This window comes from Cyprinus carpio, chromosome B22, assembly GCF_018340385.1.
Source record: "Cyprinus carpio isolate SPL01 chromosome B22, ASM1834038v1, whole genome shotgun sequence".
NCBI lineage: Eukaryota > Metazoa > Chordata > Actinopteri > Cypriniformes > Cyprinidae > Cyprinus > Cyprinus carpio.
The window spans coordinates 6,555,756-6,580,786 of record NC_056618.1 but is presented as its reverse complement, the minus strand read 5'-3'; the positions used below and the strand labels follow the sequence as shown (position 1 = coordinate 6,580,786).

The 25,031-nt window shown below is 38.2% G+C and overlaps 1 pseudogene; it reads left to right on the top strand.

Annotated features, from left to right (window-relative positions):
- LOC122141463 overlaps positions 1–9,864 on the top strand; it is a 45,051-nt pseudogene extending 35,187 nt beyond the window's left edge.
- The last annotated feature ends 15,167 nt before the right edge of the window (positions 9,865–25,031 follow it).

Genomic DNA, 25,031 nt, shown 5'->3' with positions numbered 1-25,031 from the left:
TCATGGGCAAAGAAAAACCCTCTGAGGATTTAAAAATTAGAATTGTTGCTATCCACAAGGATGGCCTAGGCTATAAGAAGATCGGTAACACCCTGAAACTGAATAGCAGTACAGTGGCCAGGGTCATACAGGGTCGATGCTCAAAGAAGTCGAGTCCTCGTGCTGTGCATCAAGTGCAGAAGCTCGCTTCAAAAACATAGGCCACACACTGCAACAAGTCAGTTTGCATGGCAGTCATCCCAGAAGGAAGCCTCTTCTGAAGTGGCTCATAAGAAAGCCAGGAAAACAGATGCAGAAGACAAACTTGTCCACAGAGCAAGAATTACTGGAACCATGTTCTGTGGTCTGATTAGACTAAGATAAACACTTGTTTGGCTCAGATGGTGTCCAGCCTGTGTGGTGACACCCTGGTGTGGAAGTACCAAGAAAATTGTCTTGACTACAGTCAAACGTCGGTGGTAGCATCATGGTCTGGGGAGCTGGGGAGCTGCGTTCATTGAGGGAAACATGGATTTCCGACATGTACTGTGACATTCTGCAACAGAAGATTGATGGCTCTACCCTCAGAAAACTGGGGCAGAATGGCAGTTGTGATGACCCCAAACACCGCCAAGATGACAACCTGCCTTGCTGAGGAAGCTGCAAGGTGATGGCTTGGCCAAGTATTGTCTCTAAGACCTGAACCCTATGAGCAGAAGGTGGAGAAGCCACCATGTGTCTAACTTCCAGTAGCTTTGTGATGTCATTCTGGAGGAGTGGAAGAGGATCCCCACAAACCACCTGTGCCAGCCTGCTGGTGAATTACCCATGCGCCAGGGAGGTTAAGGGAGTAGCTAGATAACATGATGCTCACACCAAAAATATTGACCACTTGGGACACAGTTTTGACATGTTCACTTAGGTTGTATTGCACTTTTGTTGGCCCAGCGATTTTGTCAAAACTAGCTGTATGTTAAGTTATTTTCAGAGGACAGTAAATCTAGGAAATCTGGGAAGCCATGGCCTAATGAATTAGACGAGTCAGGACTCACAATTCAAAGACTGTGTGTTCGCGTTTCGGGCAGCAGGAATTGTGGGAGGGGGGGAGTGAATGTACAGCGCTTCTCTCCACCCACAATACCATGACTGAGGTGCTCTTGAGCAAGGCACCAAACCCGCAACTGCTCCCCGGGTGCTGCAGCAATCTTACTGTAAATGGCATCTCCCACTGCTCCGGGTTGTGTGTTCACGTGTTGTGTGTGGTGTGTGTGTGTAGGTTCACTGTTGTGTGTCCACTTTGGATGGGTTAAATGCAGAGCACAAATTCTGAGTATGGGTCACATATTGGCTGTATGTCATCTCACTTTGAAAAATCTCTACGTGCTATTCAAGCAGCACCATTGACTACTCTAAAATATATCAAGGTTTCATTTCTATATTATTTTGTATTGTGAATTGAGTATATTTAATTGATTGATTGAATGTGAGGTGTGTGGTTTGTTATCTATATATATTTTTTTTTTTTTTTTTGTAGTGTAGAGTATAAACAATAATAGAAAATAAAGAAAAATACAGCAATTTCCATCACACTACAATACAAATTTTTCACTAGGAAATTACATAAAAAAGTGGGAAAAAGTAGATTGATCAAAAACCTACACAAACTGGTTTTTCCTTTTATGATTTTGAGCCCTATTATGTGATATACTATCTCGTATTAAAACTATATATCAGCTATATATATATATATATATATATATATATATATATATTATATATATATATATATATATATATAGCACACACAAGACATTTTTCATTATAGTGGGTTCAAGGTCCACTGTACACACACACAGAGAGAGCATTTGAAAGTTTGCTTGCAAAAAGTTTTGTGTTCCCTGAGAAACCGTACAATCACTCTGCAAAGAGTTTTCCAAGGGAACACTAATTTTATAGTGAGGACCCCAAAAGTGCAAGCTTCATTGGGGCAAAGCAAAAAAACTAGTTTTTCCCTTCACCTTCTTTTTTTTCTTTCGTCCCCATCACGAAAAGCTGGTGGTAAAACTAGTTACCAATTTTGTCAATAAATGGTATCAATGGTAAAAAAATGCACACAAATAAGAGATATCTTTATTGACTTACAAACCGTGTACAATAAAACGTGAAGGAGAGAAACAAAGAAGACACCAGTTAGTTTGATCGTTTATCTGACATTTGCCCACAAGGAAAATGTGGAGCCAAGAACATTCTGTACATGAACAAACAACATGTGACACTTAAAGTATCATACTTGTTTGAAGGAACCAAAATTGAATTACTTTCAATCTCAACACTTGAAACTGATGGTCTTGATGCACATTTTAACCTGAAATGTTGTATCTGAACAAGAACTATACTTAATGGCACATACACTTAGTGATACCTACAGGCTACAAATGATCTCCAATGTGGATCATCTCTAATTTGGTTTCAACATGTACGCTTATCATTGTGTCAGACACTAAAAGGCTTTCTCCAGAGTGTGAATTCTCTGGAGACATTAAAATTTTGTCCGCTGTAGCAAATGTTTTTTCACACTGCTTTCACACTGGTATGTGTCTTCTGGGTGACCTTTAAAGCGTGCAGCCATGTACAAATGTTTTCCACATTATGAAGAAACTACGTGTGGATTCTCTACAGTGTGGATATGTCATGTGCATCTAAGGTTTCCTTTTAATGTTAAAAACTTTTCCCGCACTGATCACAATGTATATTGCCTTCTCTCAAAAGGTCCCATTAATCCACACCAGAGGAGAGCATTTAAGTAAACGTTTTGCTTGCACGAACCCATGTGTTTTGTGTTTCCCCTGGCGAAATGTTACACTCACTTGCCAGAGAGTTTTGGCAAGAAATCTACCCTTAGAATTTTATAGTGAATGCCAAAAGTGTCAAAGAAGCTTCACATTGGGGGAAAAAAAATCAAAAAATTAGTTTTTTTCCTTCTACAATTGTTTCCTATGCAATACATCTTCTTTCCCTCTTTATACTTATTATCATTCCTTCACTCTAAATCATAAACTGCTCCCCGGTGCTGCAGCATACTGGAAATGCCTGGCCTAATGTTTAGAGTGTTGTCATGCGAAAGTGTACAATACTTGCAAGAGTTTTGTCCCCATCCACTAATTTTATGGGTGGGACCCAAGAGTGCAAATTCTGGAGTAAAGGTCACTACCATTGTTTGTCATATCTTCTTTTTAATTTCTTTACTGGTATTCAAGAAAGCAAATTGACTACTCTTGCAGTAGTAACCCAGTTTGTCATTTCTATGGTATTTCTCTGAGTGATATACTAAATGATTGCACAAATGTGGATATACTCATTCTATATGGTATATGCAGAACATATTATGGCATATACATATGTGTAAGGTGAAGGAGAGAAACGAAGAAGAAACCAGTTAGTTTGATAAAGGTATATACAGCATTTGCAACAAAGGTAAATGTGGAGCCAAGAACATTCTGTAATGAAAAAACAACATGTGACATAAATATCATACCTTTTTGAAGGAACAAACTTTTGATTAATTTCAATCTCATTCTCAATCAACAATACTGAAAACTGATGGTCTTGATGGCAAACATCTTTAACTCGAACTGTATTGAACTCGAAAACTTACCAGATACCCTAACTGCATTCGGTCCAATGTGTTTTATCATCTGGCTATGTGGGTTCAGCGTACGGGATTGTCCTGATCAGACGGGAGTCGCGTTGATCATGTGTGTTCAATGGCCTCAGGTTGGTGTTGGCAGTTACTTTTTCAGACTAGGGCTTTCTTATCCCCTCTCCGGATGTGTGAATGTCTTCTGGTAGCCTTAAATTAGTTTTTTGTTGAAATCGCTCGAGCTTTATGGTAAAGTTTAGTTGTTATTGTTTCCTTTTCCACTAGTTGATGGCTGGGCTTTCCACACTTGTGTGGTATGTGGTCGTTCCTGTTTTGGTACCTTCTTTATAAAGCAATTGCAGTCGTGTGTAGCCAGCCATACCAAGGCCCATGTAAATCAACACGTGTCTCTTATCCTACATGGAAGAAATTCACCAACATCTTATCCACTGTGTGTCTTCTCGTCTCAGTGTGAATACTCATGTGTCACCTGATCACAATGAGTCCTTGCTGGCTTGCTTCTCTCCACTGGACTATTCATGAGCAAGGTGCTCGGATCTGTGCTCTATTCCGGCCTTTGCTGCAGCGTGAAACACATTTTGTGGCGTGGTCTTTGCACTGTCCGAGTGTGGTCTATTCAGGTACCGTGTACTTAAGATTTTTTTTCCTTTTACTGTGGGAAACGTCTTTCCCCCACTGGATCAAGGTGCGGCATCTGCGGGCTTTCTCTATCCCTCCACTCTGTAGGATTTCTTTTCCTAGGCTCGTCTGCCTATAGTAACACGCAAAAATTTATATTTTTGTGTGAAAATATTCACACAACTTGGACTGGCAGGAGGCTGTGGGTGTCGGGCGGGGGGTGTGCGGTCTCCCTTCCTCACAGTTAAGGATTTCTTTTTTGATTTCTTTTAAAGAGTATCATAACTCTACTTCCACCTTGTTTCTTTGTGGGTATTCATCTCTTCAAAACTGATCATTTGGGCGCGGTGCGTCTTTTTCCTCTCTCTCCAGGGTGCGATATTCATGTGTAACTGAAGGTTTCCTTTCTGCTCTTTGATGTTGAAGAAGAAGCTTAAACATGATCACATGTGTCTGCGGCTTCTCTCCACTGTGGATTTTTAGTGTCGTTTCTTAAGAGTCTTTGTGTGTGAATCTCTTTCCACACTGACTCACATGTGTGTGGCTTCTCTCCAGAGTGGGATTACTCATGTGTTCATTAAGGGTTCCTATTAGTGTGTATCTCTTCCCACACTGATACACGTATTGATGCGGTGTCTCTCCAGTGTGGCTATTCATGTGTGGCTTCTCGGCTTTTCTTTGACTGGAAAACTCTTCCCACACTGATCCCCGCATGTGTGCAGCCTATCTCAGTGTGGATTTTTTTATGTGTTTTTTAAGAGTTCCTGTGTGTGTGTGAATCTCTTTCCGCACTGATCACGTGCGGTGCGGCTTCTCTCCAAGTGGATTTTCAGGTGTTCACCCAAGGTTTCCTATTAGTGTGAAAATGAAACTCTTCCCGCACTGGCACCACACATGTGCAGCTTCACTCCGGTGTGGATCGTCTCATGTGTTTTCAGAGACTCTACCGACTGAATCTACTGTCACACTGTGAACACTTGTAACGGTTTTTTCTCCAGTGTGAATTTCTTTGGTGCAGCTTCATTTTGACCATCTGTAAAGTGGACTTCCCACAATCAGAGCACATATGACTCTTCACACTACTGTGTCGTTTTGGCTGTATTTTTAAAGTATACAGTCGTGAAAAACTCTTTCCGCCATCAAAGAACACACATGAGGCTTCTCCCCTGTGTATGAATGATCATGTGCTCCTTCAGGGATTGTGCCCAACTAAACTTTTTACCACACTGATCACAGTTAAAGGATCTTTTGAGGACCTCCACATATGAGAAACGCCAGACATGTTTATTAAGACTGACTGACTCTGCCCTGATGTGTTACAAAACTCTTCCCCGCATTGTTGACACACATGTGTGAAGCGGGCTCTCCAGTGTGGATTCTCAGGTGATCCTTAAGCGTTTTCTTTCGCTGTGTGAAACTCTTCCCACACTGATCCACATGTGTGTGGCTTCTTTCCAGTGGTGGATTTTTATGTGTTTCTTAAGGGTTATTTTGTGTGTGAATACTCTTCCCGCACTGTCAAATTGTGTGTGAGCTTGTAGCTATCTCTCCAGTATGGATTCATGTGTTCATTACCAGGACTTCCTTAGGTTGCAAAAAATTTTCTCACATTGATCACATGTGTTTGTGGGCTTTGTCTCCTTGTGGGATTACAAATGTGATACTTAAGGATTCTTTTTTAGTGGTGAAACTGCGTCAACAGACCACATGTGTGTGGCTTCTCTCCTTGTGGATGTTTCCTGTGTTTCATTAAAAGTCCCTTTTAGTGCGTGAATCTCCTTGCCGCCATTCTGATCACATGCGCTGTGGACTCTCTACCAGTGTGGATTCTCAAGTGACCTTCAAGACTGCTTTGTATGGGAATGATTTTCCACCACTGAGGGAGCAGTGAAGATTTTGTTGGCTCTTCTTTTTCCGTAACAAATTCTCTTTTCCCGCTTGCTGTGAGCACAACTTAGGGACATTGATTATTTTTCTTCCCCTTCATTCAGTTTCTTTACCTTCCTTATTCTCTTCCATCGTGGTCTGGAAAGGAGAGTAAAGAAGTAGCATTTTAAGCAAATCACAATAAATGAATCAATGAATGATTAAAAATGTAAAGGGAAAGACATTTGCTATAACAAAAGTTATTAGTTATGTTTTCCAATGTCACTTCAGTGTTGAGTCAGGCCCAACCTGTCTCTTTCTGGGCCAATGGCTAGGTTTTTTTGGCCGCCAAATACCTTGGTGTAAAGTGGGACAACTCGGGCTCGTGGTGTGGTTATTATTGTGGGAGTCTGGAGAGGGTAAGTGGCATTAATAATTTCACTAAATGCCTCCTATATGTAAGTCCTCAAATCATTAGTAGGGTTTGGGACAATAAATTGATGGCATAGTAAATCCGAGAAATGATTCTGCATCGTTTCTGAGATTTGTTAACAAAGTGAGATCTCATCCTCTCTTGAATTTTTTCCCCAAATTTTCCTGATTTTTCCCTCTTAGTAGTTTTAACAGCAGATGGCAACCTGCTTTCTTTAAAAATAGCCATATTCCTGCTTGCTTTTCCAGTTCCTTACCACAACACCCACTGAAACCTAAAATCACAACTTCATTCAGTTTAAAAAGGTTGATGACAAAATTACAAAGATGTTCATAGTGGAGTTGTGCTTATGTTAATTCTCGCATCATAAAAGCTGATGGTGTAAGTACATTTAACGACTTACAGGTCTGCATCCTTCAAATTAGATGTTTGTGGAAAAGTTCGATTTAAGTAATTCCACTCAAATTGTGAAACGTGTGTATTAAATAAATTCAATGTACACAGACTGAAGTAGTTTTAAGTCTTTGGTCTTAGTTTTAATTGTGATGATTTGTGGATCACATTTAAACAAAAAACCCAACCAATTCAACTATCTCAACAAATTAGAATACTTATAAATAAAAAAAAACAAAAAAAAAAAAAAAAATGTTTAGTGAATTTTTTTACTTAAGTATTATCTATGTTTTTGTTGACTTTTACTTCTTTTACTTTTAAAGAGCAACATTGTGAAAACATGTACTTAGGATATATTTTCCAGGCTCTTTCATTACATTTGTAAAAGCAAAAGTGCAAAAAGAAAAATAAAAATAAATTAAAAAAAGGGAAAACCCCGTTTCACAAATTTTAATCTGTGTTTGTTGATTACAAGACGTTTTGGCTTCAGTTAATATTGTGAATTGTGATTATGTGCAATAATGCCAGTATAATAAATTTAAGTCGTGAGTGACAAATCTCCAGCTTTTCTAAAAAGGGATTGTTTATTAATCCTTGTCACCAATGTCAATATTCAACCTAATGCAAGAAAATAAGCAATAAAACAATTATACAACAAAAATAAAACTCAAGCGCTCTGGAGATTACATAAACACGTCAGTGATCTGAAATGAGAACAAGAGACTAATTACAAGCCATAGGACAAAAACTACAATAAATTCAGAAATACATTGTGTGTAATAATGAATTGTCTTCACTGTTGTAAGTGATATACCACCCATTCCATATAAATATACATACATCCTACATCTATACTATATATACATATACACACTTATATATATATATATATATATAATATATATATATATATATACACACACATACATCACCCACACATATATATATTACAACAATATATTACATATAATAGTTATATATAATATCCGTAATATATATATATCTATATATATATATACGTTATATATAGATATATATGATAGTCATTAGCATTATTTATTATTATTTGTTTTGTATTCTAGTTACAAAAGTGATTTAGTCAAGAGCAGTGATTGTGAAGGATTTTCATGAATAACGGACAAATATTGGACAGCTTCCCCTTTAACTTACCGAAGATCCGGATCCAATGATACTGTTACATATGCGCTCCCTCTCGCAACTGTTTAATGCCCGTAAGACCTAAATGACCAGTGTTCATGAGGATACTTGCATGTGTAACTCATATAATTGTTATTTATCCAATCGTTCAAGCCAATAAAGCGGCAAATGCTACAGCTCTATTAGAGCTCATGCCGGCTAAGCACCTCCGCTCACAAAGAAACAGAGACAGTGCGCACATAGAAGCCCTCTTGTGTTTTGTTTCATATTGCCTAAAATCATTTGCTTTAAACTGCCATGCTTACAAGCATTGCGTTTTCGTGAACACGCGCGACAGCAACGTGAACGTGGGGCGCATGCTTTTTATTCACGTGTCCTGCCTCCTCCCCTGAATGCTGTAAGACTGCATCATTCAAATAATGAAACGTATGCCGAACAATGTATTTTGCGGCACCACGAAATAAACGATAGAGCACAATATGAAGCGATAGACTTTTAATTTTGTCCATCCGATTTATATCATCATATTGCCCAGTCCTACTTCAAACAGCTCACCCCACTGCAAAATCTCAGATAAACACTCAAAAAACACATCAACGATCGCAGTGTCCCTTTTTGAGAAATCAGCATTGTATGAACAACCCGCTTTCGTTTGGATACTAGGAGAAGCTAATAGGCTATGTCTGCCGCAGCCTGAGGCCGCGGTCTCCGTCCGCACTGACGGTATTATATTATATTTAGAAGATTAGATTCAACTTTATGTGTCATGCACATGTAGGGTACAAGCACGAAATGCAGTGTTATCATAACCGAAGTGCGGAATAGCAGTGAAGTACGAATATAGAAGGTTCTCCACAGTACAATAACTATACATCATAAGTATTATGGTACTAATTTACAGATTTTAAATAACTATCCGCATGATCTACAGATAGTGTACTCATGAACGTACTACATACAGATGGATTATGTAAAGTGTATAAACACACTATAGGCAGGAACTAGGAACATCATTTACATCTAGTGCAATGGATAGTAAAGTGCATAGAAAATATTGCATGGTGCGCAGGGTGATTACTCTGTGCGTTTCTTGGAGAAACAGAGAGTAGTGCAAGTAGTACCAATTTACTGTTTTTTGTTGTAAATAAATAAATAACTCAGTCCAAATGTCGTGATGAAAAGTGATGAGCTTGTGTGTGGTGTGTGTGGGGGGTGTTGATGGGATGTCAGAGGGCAGAGTTCAGCAAGGAGAGACAGCCATATATAGGAAAGCCTGTCCTGAATCCAGTGGTCCTTTGTCCCGAAGGCTTCTGAAGCGCCGCCCGGATGGGCAGGAGGCTTAAACAGTCTGCTATCAGCGTTGAGAGGAGTCCCTTGGACAATGCTGCGAGCCCGGGACTTAGACAGCCGTTTCCTCTGGATATCCTCAAATGCAGGAAGCGGGTCCCTGTGATGCGCTAAGCATTTTTCACCCCCCTTCTGCATTGCCTGGCGGGCAGACCCTTAGCAGTTCCAATACCAGATCAGATGCAACTGGTCAGGATGCTCTCGATCGACACCGGTAGGAAAAAAAGTTCCCATTCAGATGGCTAAAAACAGCTGGTTCTTCCTTGGAGTGTCCTGGAGGAAGAAGCAGCGCTGCTATGAGCCTTCTCTGACCAGGCTGGAGGTGTTTATAATCGAGGACAGGTCCTCTGAGATGGTGGTTCCAGGCACTCAGTTGGCTGAGACACGCCTTCAACAACCATCCTGTTAATGTGGATGGGGGTCAGGCGTGCTTCCTTTCTCTTCCGAAGTCCACAATGCGCTCCTTTGTCTTACTAGTGTTAAGGAGCCGGTTATGTCACGCACCATGTTGCCAGGTACTGTACCTCTTCCCTGTAGGGCAGTTCGATCGCTATCACTTGATGATGCCCAATCACCAGGTGTCATCTGTAAACTTAATGATCGAGTTGGATCCATGCACAGGCTTGCAGTCTGGTGTGCAAGTGAGTAAGGCTTGGGCTCATGACACAGCCCTGTGGTGCGCGGTTGTTAAGTGCGATTGTGGTGGAGTTTGTTTGGCCTCCGACCTGCAATATGCCAAGGTCCGTTGGTCAGAAAGTCCATAATCCAGTATGCGAGGTAGGTGTGTTAATATCCCAGGTCCCCCCCTCCAAGTTTTGTGGTCAGCTTGAGGAAGGGGGATGGAGAGGTGTTAAATTCTGAACTGCAGTCAACAAACAACATCCTAACACACGGTTGTTATGGTCCAAGCGTGTGAGTGCAGAGTGCAGCACTGTGCATACTGTATCCTCTGTGCTCCTATTTCTACGGAACAACGTCATGCAACCCCATCATTTCACACCAACGGCGAGAAGTTATTAGAAAACTAAGAGAAATAAGTCCACTGGAACTAGCTAGCGATCACAAAGCGAACATGATAACAGCTGCCTTTTGTTTGCATGCTTTTGTTAAATATTCAAATTCAAAAAGCATCAATGTTTTACTATTATAAGTGATATTGAGCATAATGAAGCAATTTATCAGGACTCAAAATTAATCACACACAGAAATAAATGTATTTCCTATTTTACCCCATCTTTAAACGCTTACAAAAATAGCCTGCTTATTCAGTCGAAGTCTATTTCTGTTTATTTGTAGCCACAGTTGAAGATATCTGAAAGTCTGATTTCTCCAAGTGGTTGCATTTACCATGTGTATTATGGTAACGCTGCTGTTTAGCGTGAATAGTCTTTGCATAAGCTTATAACATTTCTGCCTTTTATGGTAGAATATAATCCACATCGGATCGCGTTATTTCAAACACTCGCTGCTGACTGAAAGTGAGTTTTGAGCTCAGCTTATTTTTAAAAGTTTTTATTATGTTATAGCTGTTATCTTTCTGAAATGAAGCTACGCTGACACTCTCCAGAGACGATGGAGAAACATCCACCTTTGTTCATAACCACTCCTCTAGCCCCAGCTGGCCCGCTTTGGCCCAAGGCTTTCGTCGGGCCAAAAACCCTGGCCGTTGGCCCCGAGGAAGTCCCCGACGCAGGCACGATCAAGCCCCGGAAGTGACAGTGGAAACGTGACTGGCCCTGGCACGCACTAGCTCGCCCCCTTTAAGTCCGACAGTGGAAGCGCGGCTAATGTCCATGTGCTAACGCGAAGGATGCGCTTCGCAAGCACAATACAGCGCCATCAGCAACAAAACAAATAACCCAGACGGCTTTTTTCATAAAAACCAGTGATCTTCCGCAACCACGCAACCTTAAAGAAATGATTTTATGATCCTCGTAGCACCACTGACAAACATATAATCTTGTAAAATGTGTGGTAAGTACCGCTGCTCCATAGTATAAATGCAGTAGGGGGTTGCGAGTGCGCATCTCGAAGTGCGATAGTAAAACTAACTAAGAAAAACGAGTGTGAATCTCAAAAGGGCAGGGGGGGTTTGGGTTGGTCACGCTGCAGCGCAACATCAGTGGATGCCTACTCAGCCATCGGCGAATGGACAATGGCATCGTCTCATCGGGCCCAACCCCTACCACACCTCACTCCATGATGCACTCAAACCACTTTTATTCACGGGTTCATATGCAGAATGCAGATATCTTCAACACCCTTAAGCTGAGCCAGGCAGTCATTTCTCTTACGTCTCGCTAAATTCCACAACCATCATGCGCGCGCACTGGTACCCAAGAACTCCCCTTCTGTGTCCTGTTTAATGACTATCACATCCCATAGCACTGACTAGGGATGCACCGGTTGACCGACCATAAAATCGGAACCGGACGGTTTTTGGTCTTTTTTCGACCCATTTTTCACTGACTAGGGCAACGTGGTGCACTGACTACAATGTTAATCATTCCCTATCATGTCATTTATGTGGGAAGACATTTTGAAATCTGTGCGCAGGGATGCAGGCAGCCGTTCCAGCACTGGAAGTGCGCAGAGTTAAGCATGCGTCTGTGAGGCACAGATAGCAGGAAGCGAACAGCCGTTGGTGTACTGGCGCACAAATAAGAGCCTTTCCTGCGCTCAGTGAAGTTCCCGAGCATACTGGTACCATGCCAATGCTGCGACCAGTGAAGGGATTGATCCAGCTCAACTTGGTGCCGTGTTGGATGAGAAAAGGAATAGACACTAAAACTGTGACAAAAACAGTGTGGAATAATTATGTTTTTTTTTTTTTTTTTTTTTTTTTTTTTTTTTTTTAAGTAAAACGTTGCAATACACGCTTGGAAAAGCAGAAGCAAAACGCCAGGGTTCTGTATAAGATTTTTATTTTACCTTAAAATTACATCAACTTAATTTGGTATTTAACAATCACTCGCTTTTAGCACATTGAAGTAGCTATGTCATTCATCCAATTAAAAAAAATTGTAGGGTATGATTCACATCGATATTTTTGTAACTTGAGCACAATAGTTTTTTGATGTTTTCATTGGCTCAAGTAAAACAATATAGATGTGGAATTATTACCCGTTTTTTTTTTTAATTGACCGAATGAAACACTGTTGGCAGCGTTGGGTTATCTGCGCGACCAACAGTAGTTTGATTTTAACATTTTTTAATACTTGAGACCCAAGACCCATGACCGGCACTGGTAATGTGTGCAGGATGACACACCTGTGGGAGGTCTCATCAGCACCAGCAAATGCAAACGCGACTCCAGACAGGAAGTGACAAAAGTGCGTGCTGAATGGTGTGGCACTAACAACCGTTACCTCACCGTGGAGAAGACAAGGAGGCTTGTGATGGCCGGCAGGGGCGTGATGGACCCCCGGTAAGCACCTTCCACTGACCATTGACAGTTCGACTCTGGAGAGAGTCAGCAGCGCACAATTCCTAGGTGCACATCCCCTTAGGATCTCACCCTGAACCACCAACAACAATGTCCATTCTGCTACAAGAATGCACCACATAGCGCCTACACTTTCTGAAAAGACAATTCTCCAATCATCCTGACCTGACACTTTCTACAGAGGAACCATAGAGTAGCTGAAGATCGTTGCCCGAACCTGACGGGACCCACCGGGACCGGACTAGTTTCGGTCCGGGTTCGGCTTGATTTATATCATTTTTACACGGGGCTAGGCCGGGCTTGGGCTTGTGTTTCCATTTGCGAGGTAAATGGAGGTCCATGTGATTTGTTTCAAATAACGCACAATAAAGATGCAAATAAGATGCTGAGTAGGTGAACGGAGGCTTGGGCCTCTGGCGACATGATATTGGCTTGCACCAGCAACCAAAGCAAGTCTGGAGGTGTGTGGGAAAGGTTTCGACCAGATGATAATGAGAATAATGAGCCAGTGGGTTATATTGCTGGACGAACCATCGGTAAGCGTGAGCCAGTGGGTTATATTGCTAATAATTTTCCGCCACAAAAACATGTAGGCAGCCTAATCTTTGGAGAGAGCAGTAATTTTCAATGTATAACCAACGTTACTTGATCCTTAAAGGCATAATGTAACAGAGTATATATAGGCTCAGTTGCCATTATTCTTTGTATTAAATGTCAGCTGCTAGTGGGCGAGGCAAATCTGAACGGAACTTTGTAGATCTATAATTTCTCGCGATTACAACAATAACATCTTGCACTTGTAGAATAATATATATTAATTTAATTTGTTAAGAAAGACTTGTTTTTAGTGGTGCGTTTGCCGATTTATAGGCTGAATGAGCCTTATGCCTAGGCTGCGTTAGGTGTAGTAGTGCTGAGATGTTACATATACAGAGGACTTATTTGATGTCTTTGTTTACCACTTCCAATGCCGTATAGCTAGTTAGCGATTTATAAATTATGCTTAACACATGTCTAAATCTGATTCTGGACAAAGGCAGAAGGCAAAATAGCTGTGTGCAAGACATTTGAATAATGCTATTAAACTGGTTCAACAAAAGTTGTAACCAAATGTACTTGTCGGGTCTGGTCCTGGGTCGGATCAACTTTAAGGTCTGACATAGTTCTACCATAGAGAGCATGCTGATCAGCTGCATCACTGTCTGCACGGGAACTGTAGTGCACAGTAGACCGCAAGACCCCTCCCAGAAAGTGGACAATGAATACAGCTCAAAGTCACACAAGGTGCCCAGCACCTGCGTCCCCTCCATCCTAGACATTTTCATACCAATGTCCAGCAACGACAACAATAATCGTGAAGGACCTCACCCATCCCTGCGCACAGTCTCTGCCAGCGCCTACAACTTCAGGAAAGATCGTTACTGGCGCATCAAAACCCGGCCTCACCAGACGCCATGCAAACAGCCTGTTGCCCCCAGGCTGTGAGACGCCTGGAACACAAATTCATTTCACCCACCCCCTTTGAAACTCCATTACACAAACTCTAATTTCCACAAACGTGACCATCACACTCCTCAACCCCCCAACCCCACACCTTTCCACATCACAGAAAAACAACAGTCCAGTCCGTAACCGCTTTTTATATTATATATATATATATAAATATATAAATATATATATATATAGATATATATAGATATATATATATGGGAATTCCTCCTCTATCCACTAGACACTTTTCACACACACTGCCAGGTGCTTACATAATACCACAAAAAAGACTCAATTGTGTTTACATGCGCACACCACATACAAATCAATTCCGCACTATTCCTCAGCCAGCGAATTTGACTCTAAAATGCTTGTCTCTTTGCACATGTACAGTATTGCTATGGTGCTTAATTCGCCAGATAATATTTATTTTTCCTTTTTTCAGTCTATGTATAAGTAAACATTTATATATAGTATATTCATATTCAAATAGGTAGGTTAGTTTGTGTATAGGTACAGTGTTTATGTGTAGCTTTTTGTATAGTTTGTAATTTTTGTCTTTAGTTTATGCAGATGTGTAACATTTATATATAGTATTTAAAGTCAAAGTCTGACATTTGAGTCTGTTTTGTATAAGTATAGTATTATGTGAAGCATTCGTGTAGTCTGTATTTATTTAGATTATGTACAGGTAAAGATTTATATATAGTATATTTATAGTCAAAATCTGTCAGTTAGTTTAGTCGTTTTATGGACATTCATTTACACAACAATACATTATAAACAGTGTTTTTGGGGGGCCTGGAAACACTGTGCCAACTTTTTTGGAATGTGTAGTCTCTCAGTTGAAATCCAAATGAAGCCATATTATGCATGAATTTCAAAATGTCTTCACTTTCAACATTGATATGTTATCCATATTCTATTGTGAATAAAATATAAGTTTATGAGATTTGTAAATTATTCCATTCCCTTTTTTACTCACAATTTGTACAGTGTCCCAACTTTTTTTTGATCGTTTGTAAAACTTATATTTAACAAAACAAAAAAATTCTCCAAACTTTTTTTCTAAATTAACTTAATGAAAAAACTAAACGAAATATAATCAATTTGCTATTACATACAAACTAAACTATTTTAGTATAAGCTGTTTAGTAGGCTTGGGCGGTATCCAAATTTTGATACCGTCAAACCTCCTCCCTATTTTACCTCGGTATATGGTATTACGGTGAATAATTAAAAAAAAAATGACGTAAGGCTCAGACAGCGGCACCAAAAACTGTTGGCTTGTGCCTAAAACACTTCAGAAACTGAATACTAAACACTAATACTGAAACAATAACAAAATAACATCCACAACAACAATATTAACACATTAACAACTTTTATTATCAACAAATAGCAGTTATAAAAAAGTGCAAATACAAGAGTCAAACAGAATTAAATTAACATAAACATCCAGAACAGTTTTTCGCGCAGAGACGCGCACACAAATTAAATTAAATCACACCCCCACATCCACACGTTCCCAAACAAAAAACATTTAAATAGCACAATCCGCAGCTTATAAAAAAGTGACCATAACAGTATATATATATATAATTATATATTATAGAAATTCGCCATATGCACACTAGAAACTTTCACACACAGCTGTGTTAACATAATAAAAAGACTCAATAGGTGTTTCAATGCCATACACTACAAATCATCCTGCACTATTCCTCAGCCAGCTCCTTGACTTAAAATGTTTCTCCCTTTGCACATGTACATATTACAGGCAGCATTCGTAGATATTTATTTTTTCCTTTTCAGTCTATGTTAAGTAAACATTTATATATAGTATATTCATATTCAAATTGTAGGTTAGTTTGAAATATGGAGAAGGGTTATGTGTAGCATAAAATCTGGTCAAAGATTGTTTTTGGCTTATGAAAAGGTTACCAGCTATGTTTACTAATTTAACGTCGGCTTTAAAACAATTAGGCACGTTGTTTTATTAATTATACTATTAGGTGCGGCATGCGTGAAAACTGTACCGCTTTAGATAGTGTGCTGGTAAAGATTTATATCTGCCGATTTAATAGTCAAAATCTGTCAGTTAGATTAGTCGCCATAATGGACATTCATTGGGGAAACAAGTCCCTCCGCTGTGTACTGGCGCCTGGAAACACTGTGCCATGTTGTTGGTGTCCTGCATCGCTCGAAGGCGTCCCAACTGTTGCACTATTGTGAAATCGGGTTCCAGCCTGCAGCAGTCGGTGATCTTGATGTGATGGTGGGGGGGGTATTGTATATGCGAATATTAGGTTAACTAAGATTTGTATTCATTCTATTCATGTTGGTCTCACCCTTTGTTGCATTATCCCAACTTGTTTTTGACTCGCCTTTGTAAACCCGAAATTTAACTGCCCAAACCTAGCAGAGTTGTGTTCTTTTTCGCGACCGTCACTCGGTGCGAAACGCAATCTTTCCAACCTTTCTCCTCAACGCTGTCACTCGATGACAACCACGCATACGCATTTTTAGGGCATTAAAAAGACTCAAATATGGTGTTTTACATGCTCATACACTACAAATCAATCTGAACACTATTATCCTCAGCCAGACTACTATGGACTTGTAAAAGGTTTCTCATTGGCACATATGTACAGTAGTACAGGAAGACATTCTCTGGGATTCGTATAATATATATTGGTTCCTATTTCAGCTCTATGTATAAGTAAACATTTATATATCGTATATTCATATTCAAATATGTAGGTTAGTTGTTGTGTATGAGCGTACAGTGTTTACATGTGCTATCTTTTTGTGTAGTAGTTTGTATTTTTGTTTTAGTTTAATATGCATAGGTTAACCTTCTATATATATAGTATTTAACGTCAAAATCTGACTTACGTGTTGGCTTTTGTATAAGTATAGTGTTATTGTGAGCATTGGTGAACCATTCCGTGTATTCTGTATTTATGTTGAGATATATGTACAGTTTGTGTATAGGTAAAGTATCTTTTTGGATAATTTATATTTGTTTTTAGTTTATGCATAAGTTACATTTATATATAGTAGGTCAGTCAAATCTGACATAGTTTAGTTTTGTATAAGTATAGTTATTAATGTGAAGCATTCGTGTAGTCTGTATTTATTTAGATTATGTACAGGTAAAGATTTATATATAGTATATTTATAGTCAAAATCTGTCAGTTAGTTTAGTCGTTTTATGGACATTCATTTACACAACAATACATTATAACAATGTTTTGGGGGCCTGGAAACACTGTGCCCAACTTTTTTTGGAATGTGTAGCTCTCATGAAATCCAAAATGAGCCAATATTTGGCATGAAATTTCAAAATGTCTCACTTTTCACATTTGATATGTTATCCATATTCTATTGTGAATAAAATATAAGTTTATGAGATTTGTAAATTATTCCATTCCTTTTTTACTTTGATATTGTTACAGTGTCCCCAACTTTTTTTTTGAATCGGGTTGTAAAACTTATATTTAACAAACAAAAAATGCTCCAAACTTTTTTTCTAAATTAACTTAATGAAAAAACTAAACGAAATATAATCAATTTCCTATTACATACAAAGTGGCTTTCATAAACTATTTTAGTATAAGCTGTTTAGTAGGCTTGGGCGGTATCCAAATTTTGATACCGTCAAACCTCCTCCCTATTTTACCTCGGTAAACGGTATTACCGTGAATAATAAAAAAAAAAAATGACGTAAAGGCTCAGACAGCGTCACCAAACTGTTGGCTTGTGCCTAAACCATTCAGAAACTGAATACTAAACACTAATACTGAAACAATAACAAATAACATCCCACAACAATATTAACAACATTAACAACTTTTATTATCAAACAAATAGCAGTTTATAAAAAAAGTGCAAATACAAGAGTCAAACAGAATTAAATTAACATAAACTCCAGAACAGTTTTCGCGCAGAGACGCGCACACAAAAATTAAATTAAATCCCACCGCCCCCAAACAACTTTTAATAGCAAGAGCAGCTTATAAAAAAGTGACCCAGAACAGTCCACCAGAGTTGAATTAACATAAACATCCATATTATAAAAATTATTGCAAAGCAATAGGCCTAAATAAAAACTTCTTCTTTCCAACATTGTTTTTAACAAAAATGAAATAAAAATACCTCAATCAATTAAATAAAAAAAATAAACAGTGCGAATAGGAAACGAATGGCAAGTGGCATCAAATCTAGTCAAGATGTTTTGCTAGAAAAACCAGCATGTTTACTTTGTCCCGGCTTTAACAGGGCACGTTGTGGACCCACAACTTTACCTGCGGTGCTGAAAACCCGCTCCGATAGTGTGCTTGTGCCACAGACGCACAGGTACTTTCGTGCCACTTGTGACATCTGGGGAAAACGCCCGGCTGTGTACTGGCGGTGGACCTAGATGTTGTTGGTCCTGCATCGGGAGGCGTTGAAACTGTTGCACTGAGTGAACTCGGGTCCATCCTCGCAGCAGTGAGTGGATGGTGGTTTTGTATAGATGCGACCTTAGTTCAAGGTATTTCCATCTCTCGCGGTCACCTTGTTTTGCAAGGGCGGCCCAATTTGCAACGTATTTACTCGTCCTCTCCCCTTGCCCCTTTCGAAATACTGCCAAACTGCAGAAGTTGTGTTCTTTTTCGAGACCAGGTCACTCGGTGCGAAACGCCATCTTTCCACCTTTCTCTCTTTCTCCTCCACGCTGTCACATGATGACAACCACGCATACGCATTTTTAGGCATTAAATATATTATATTTAATATTTAATCCTTGTCCCCTATATGAGTGCATTGTTTTTTGTTTTTTTATGACGGTATGACGGTATTGAAACTGTTACCGTTGCTATTTTTAGATCCTGCGAGTATACCATATTACCACCCAAGCCTACTGTTTAGGGACTGCTTAGCTGTTCAAATCAGACACTAGAGCATCCCTTAATTCAGACACAGTGGAAGATCTGATAAGACTCAGTGTAGAGGGGCCAGAGTCTGGAAGATTTTGCTGCTAGAGAGAGTGGTGGCCAGCTTGTTTAGGGCCAAAGATCAAGAAGGCCAAAACTACAGGAGTTGGCCATCCAAGGTGCATGTGACTGCAGCGGAGGATAGTCCATAAGACATTGAGCCATGAGATGTTCAGTTTGAAGCCCTTAAAACACTTAATTTAGATTTTCTTTTTGTTTCATTTATCTTGAGATGTTTTAAGTTTACATTTCAGCTCAGTGAAGTACTTTAAGCACCAACACTTTTTCAGTAAGTTACCTTTCTTGTAGAATTGTGCTTCAAATAAAGAACTTTATGTTGGCCAGATTGTTAGTTAATCATTTAGGCTACAAGTCAATATTGCGATAAAAAAAAAAAAGTTAACTAGGTAAAACCACGGTGTTAAATGCAATGAGGTCGAAAATTTGGGTGCACCTAACTTTTGTGCTGTGCACCTAAGAAAAAAAAAAATTTTAGCCACACCAGTGCAACCAGCACAAGTTAGTAGTTAGTCTAGAGCCCTGCTGCCCACGCTGTGTAGACAACAAAATAGGTTCTATTGTATTTTGTCCTAGCACAGCATCCAGTGTAGACGTGGTGTTGAGAGAAGAAGAATATGTTCAGCCCCCTCCCACCAAAGCTTCAAATATTCAGTGTTGATTACTACTGAAGCTTCGAAACTCCAAAAATGGTATTCAGACCAGCCCTAGAAAATTGAAATCGGTGCATCTCTATAAATTATGCCAGAAATTGTTGTTTTGTTTAACTAATATATCATCATAGACTCCAGCAACTCACCACTCAGATCCAATCATCTGTGCCATTATTTTTTAGGGACCGTCTCTAAAGTTACATGCTACATTGGTATACACTTTTCTAACTTCAATAGCATTTGAGGAGAATGACTCACAAAACCATCTATAAACTGTTCATGTAGGTGTCAATTATAATTCAGAAATGTTACATTTTTGATATTTATTAAAATAAACTATAAAAAAAACTACTTTTTCACTACCAAATGGGCTTAGACTCGTATAATTTAAAGCTCAATATAATTTCAGGAGAATCACCTACAATCATAAAAACAACTGTAAACTGTTCATGTAGATGTCCCCTATAATGAAAAACACCTTATATAGTATTAAAATAAATGGTAAATATTTCAACTTTTTCAGTACCAAATGGGCTCAAACTCAAAATATATAATAATTTAAAGCTCAATATAATTTGAGGAGAATCACTTACATTCACAAAACCAACTATAAATTGTTAGTCATTCTCCTAAATTGCTAATGAGCTTTAAATTATGGCATATTTTCCGCTTGAGCCCATTCGGAACTGAGAACAAGTAGCATATTTTACATATCATTTACAGTTTATTTTAATAAATATAAAAAAGTAAAAGGTGTGCATTATACTTGACACTTAGATGAACACATTTGTTTTTATGACTGTAAGTCATTCTCCTCAAATGCTATTGAAGTTAGAAAAGTGTACACCCGTTTAACTTCGACGGTCCCTATATTTGCGAATATTGAACTTCCAACGTTAAGCTAACTTTATGTCATTGTACGTTACTACTGATAATTACGTAGTTTTAATAACTTTAATTCAATCAATGTCCATAAGAAGATATTCTTTACATGTACTTAAGTGCACTGCTTGGATAGGCTTCGTTATACTGACTACAACCATAAAATCTAAAGAAATTATTTCAAGTTTTATAACCTGTTTCACAGCATCTTTAATGAAAAATCAGAAACAAACACAAACCTCGTTCTTCAGTAGCATCATGCTTCACTGTGACGTGTTCTGGATCACTCATCTTCTAGATGAGCTCACTGCAATCTTCAATAAACTCTGTCTTTACAGGTTTCTATTCTTCCTGTTGGTCTGAATGAACGTCTTCACTTGTAAAATGATTCAATGCTTTGAAAACGTGGCAAATCTTCTGTTTTGAAAAATCGGTTCGGAGCGCAGCTCTTCTTTTTCTTCGTCTCGTGTTTTTGACAGTTTGGTGAAAAACAGCCGCCTTTCCGCCACCTATTGGTCTGGAGTGTGAAGCGCACACAGTGTAACCACAGAATGATTGAGTTTAAGGGGATAAAAAGAGAAAAAAGGGGGAGGAATAAAGGAGAAAAAATAAGTGATTGTTTCTGCTGTAATATTGATAATTCCTCAAAAATCGGTACACTGTAAAGAGGGTTCAGGCTGCAGGATTGTGGAATGATTTTAACTGATTTCACCCAAAAAATGAAAATGCTTCTCACCTTCATGTTGTTGCAAACCAGTATAAGTTTATTTCTTCTGCTGAACACAAAGTGTGATATTTTGAAGAATGTGGGAAACAAAACAGTTCTAGGGTACCACTGACTTTTTTTTTGTTTGTTTGTTTTTTTGTTTTGTTTTTTTTTTTTCATTTTTGAACCATTAAAACTAGAATATAGTTTCCATGTGTGTACCATTAAAACTTAATTATCGTTTACATTTGATTTCCATAACAGTGTGGTGGGTGATTTCATAGTGATAATCTACTTTTTTTTATTGTGTTGGATTTTTTGATTTTTTTTTTTTTTTTTTGTTTTTTTCTTAAGGATGTGAAATAGAACCTCCTGGGTTAAACATTAAGTGAAGTGACGTGAAAGTGACATACAGCCAAGTGGTGACCCATACTCAGAATTCATGCTCTGCATTTAACCCATCCAAAGTGCACACACACACAGCAGTGAACACACACACACCGTGAACACACACACACAGCAGTAACCTTTAACAAACTCCTGAGTTAAACATTAACCTTTAACATAAACAGACTGGAATAGAGGGTAAGAGTATGTATAGTATATTTTAATTGGGTGGGTTGTATTATTTGAGTATGGTGTAATTGGCGAGGTGGTGCTACTGTACATCTATATATTTAAGAAATATATGATATAAATCATATATAAATATAAATTATGTATTATATAAATATGCATAAAAAAATGATAAGAAAAGTAATCATAACAATTGCATTTTAGTTGTTTAAGTACTTCCCTAAATAAAATGTTTCACATAAAATGTTTGCATATAGGCAGCATTAGACAACTGAATTAAACAAATGAGCCAATTAAAAGCTTGATTCTTAACACTGTGTTTAAAAAACAAAAACTCTATCTCTCTCTGATATATTATATATATATAATATATATATATATATATATATATATATATATATACATATATATATATATATATCAGATTGCATGTCTGATGGCAGTGGAGTATTCTGATAACGACTTGACATCTTTCATACCTTTTATGGACCTTGACACTGTTATTTTTTTGGCAGTCTATGGGACAGTCTCAAGCCTCCAGGTTTTCATCCAAAATATATTAAATTGTGTTCAGAAGACGAACTGAGCTTTTACAGGTTTGGAATGACATGGGGCTAAGTGATTAATGACAAAATTTTCATTTTGGGGTGGAGTAACCATTTAATGCTTTAAAACTGCTTTAATGTTTAAATTGGCAAGGCTTAAAAATATGAAAATGATCAACTTTCGTGATGACACACAGCAGTGACCCAATCAGACAGAGACAACTGAATTAATCAAATGAGCCAATTAAAAGCTTGATTCTTAACACTGTGTTTTAAAACAAACTCCATCAATTGTATCATGGATTTTTAACCACCTTCCTCACCACTAGCAACAGTCCTGGAAACAGCTAAAGACAGACAGCAGTGTTGGGAAAAGTTATTTTCAAAAGTATTGCATTACAATATTATGTTACACCCTAAAAAAGTTACTATTTACTTAATTGTGTTACTTTTATGTTACATTTCAGGAAATTAATGTTACTTTACTTTCATGTTTACCTTTTTCTCATCTGGGCTGGGCTTGCTTGTTTTTAATATAAATAGTTCTATTTTTTGGCAAATGTAAAAGCTCTTTCACATCAAAAAGTGAATAAGCCTCAGGCCTAAATTACTTAAAATTAAATCATAGCAAATAAGTTTGAATTAAGTTGAAATTGGGGTCAAGGTAAAATTTCACTTTTTTTTTTTTTTTTTTTTTTTTGTGTGTGTTTGTGTGTGCTGAATATTGAAATACTGGTATCGTAACACTAGTTTCCCAAATTTTCCTTATGTTCCCTTTCATTCCCTTTCACTAGGCGCTAGTATGTACCTTTTAAAATATCAACCCTTAGTTAGGTGTACCTTTTGTAACTGCCCCAGTAATAGCTTTTTGCACCTTTTTTTTTCTAAGAGGTGTGTAGCCCGTGTGGAAACTTTTAAACTAAGTCTGAAATGTATTGCACTATTTGAGGGCACAGCCAATTGCGGCAAATGAATTCCTGTGTCTCGCTGTCAGGATGCACACTAAGGATAATCACCTCTTCTGCTAAATGAGGTAGGTTTAAACTTTTTATTTTCTTGTTTTTGTTTCAGAAATACACTCACACTCACACGATAAGGTGCAAAAAATAAGTTAATTCGGTACTGGCAAGCTGTGAACGCAGGTATCCGACAGATGCATATGTAGCTAAATAATATTGGATCAATGTTGATAATGCAATGCTTATCAGTGTTGAAAAGACAAATATTGAATCAATGTTGATTTTTGTTCATCATTTCCTGGCGGAACTCAGACTATGTCATTCAACTCGTTCATCACTTAAAGTCCGCATGAAATCAAACCTGACTGTATTTACTTTATTAACGCCATTGCATGTTAGTCTTGTTGTGAACAATTAATCTGTGCAAGTTAATCCGCTGAAAAAAAAAAATTGACTTGGTAATCTTTAATCAAAATCTGAACATTTACTTGGATGGCATTCCTTTTCTGATGAGGTCAGTTTGACGGCTTGGGCAGAACATCCTTAAACTCATCAGACAATAAATTCTGTTAATTTGTGAACTCATTACCACTAGCAGCACCAATAAATAAATAAATAAAACTGTAATTAGTAATTAATGTATTCATTACCTGTTTTTGCCTACCTAGAGGAGCACATTCAGCCAGAGACTGACATTGACTAAATGCTCCAATGAATGTCACAGAGTCCTTATAATTATTGTGGACATCCAATTATATCATTAACTTAAACATTTACATTTATTTTTAAGTTAAAATACTTTTAATTTATAATCAAACCTTTAAAATATAATTATTATTTATATAATGTATTATTTACATATTCATTATAATTATTCGTTTTTTAAATCCTCATTTGTAAGTCGCTTTGGATAAAAGCATCTGCTAAATCAGTGGTTCTCAACCTCGTTCCTGGAGGCCCCCAACACTGCACATTTGCATCTGTCTGACACACCCATTTCAGGTCTTGGAGTCTCTACTAATGAGCTGATGATCTGAATCAGGTGTGTTGATTATGGAGACATGGAAAACCTGCAGTGTTGGGGGGCCTAGAAGGTGGTTGTTGGGGACTGTTGTGATTGGCTAAATCTAAATGTAAATGTAAATCAATTTACATACATTTAACTAATTACCTGAAGAATACAGGTTAATAGAGAGAATTCAGAGAGTTTTTTCATGCGCCACAATCCAGTCCATTAGGTGGCAGTAATGCAGCTTAAAGCTGGCTACCAACCGCCAATCAAACCAAAGACCTGCATAACACAGATTTCAAATGCGAAA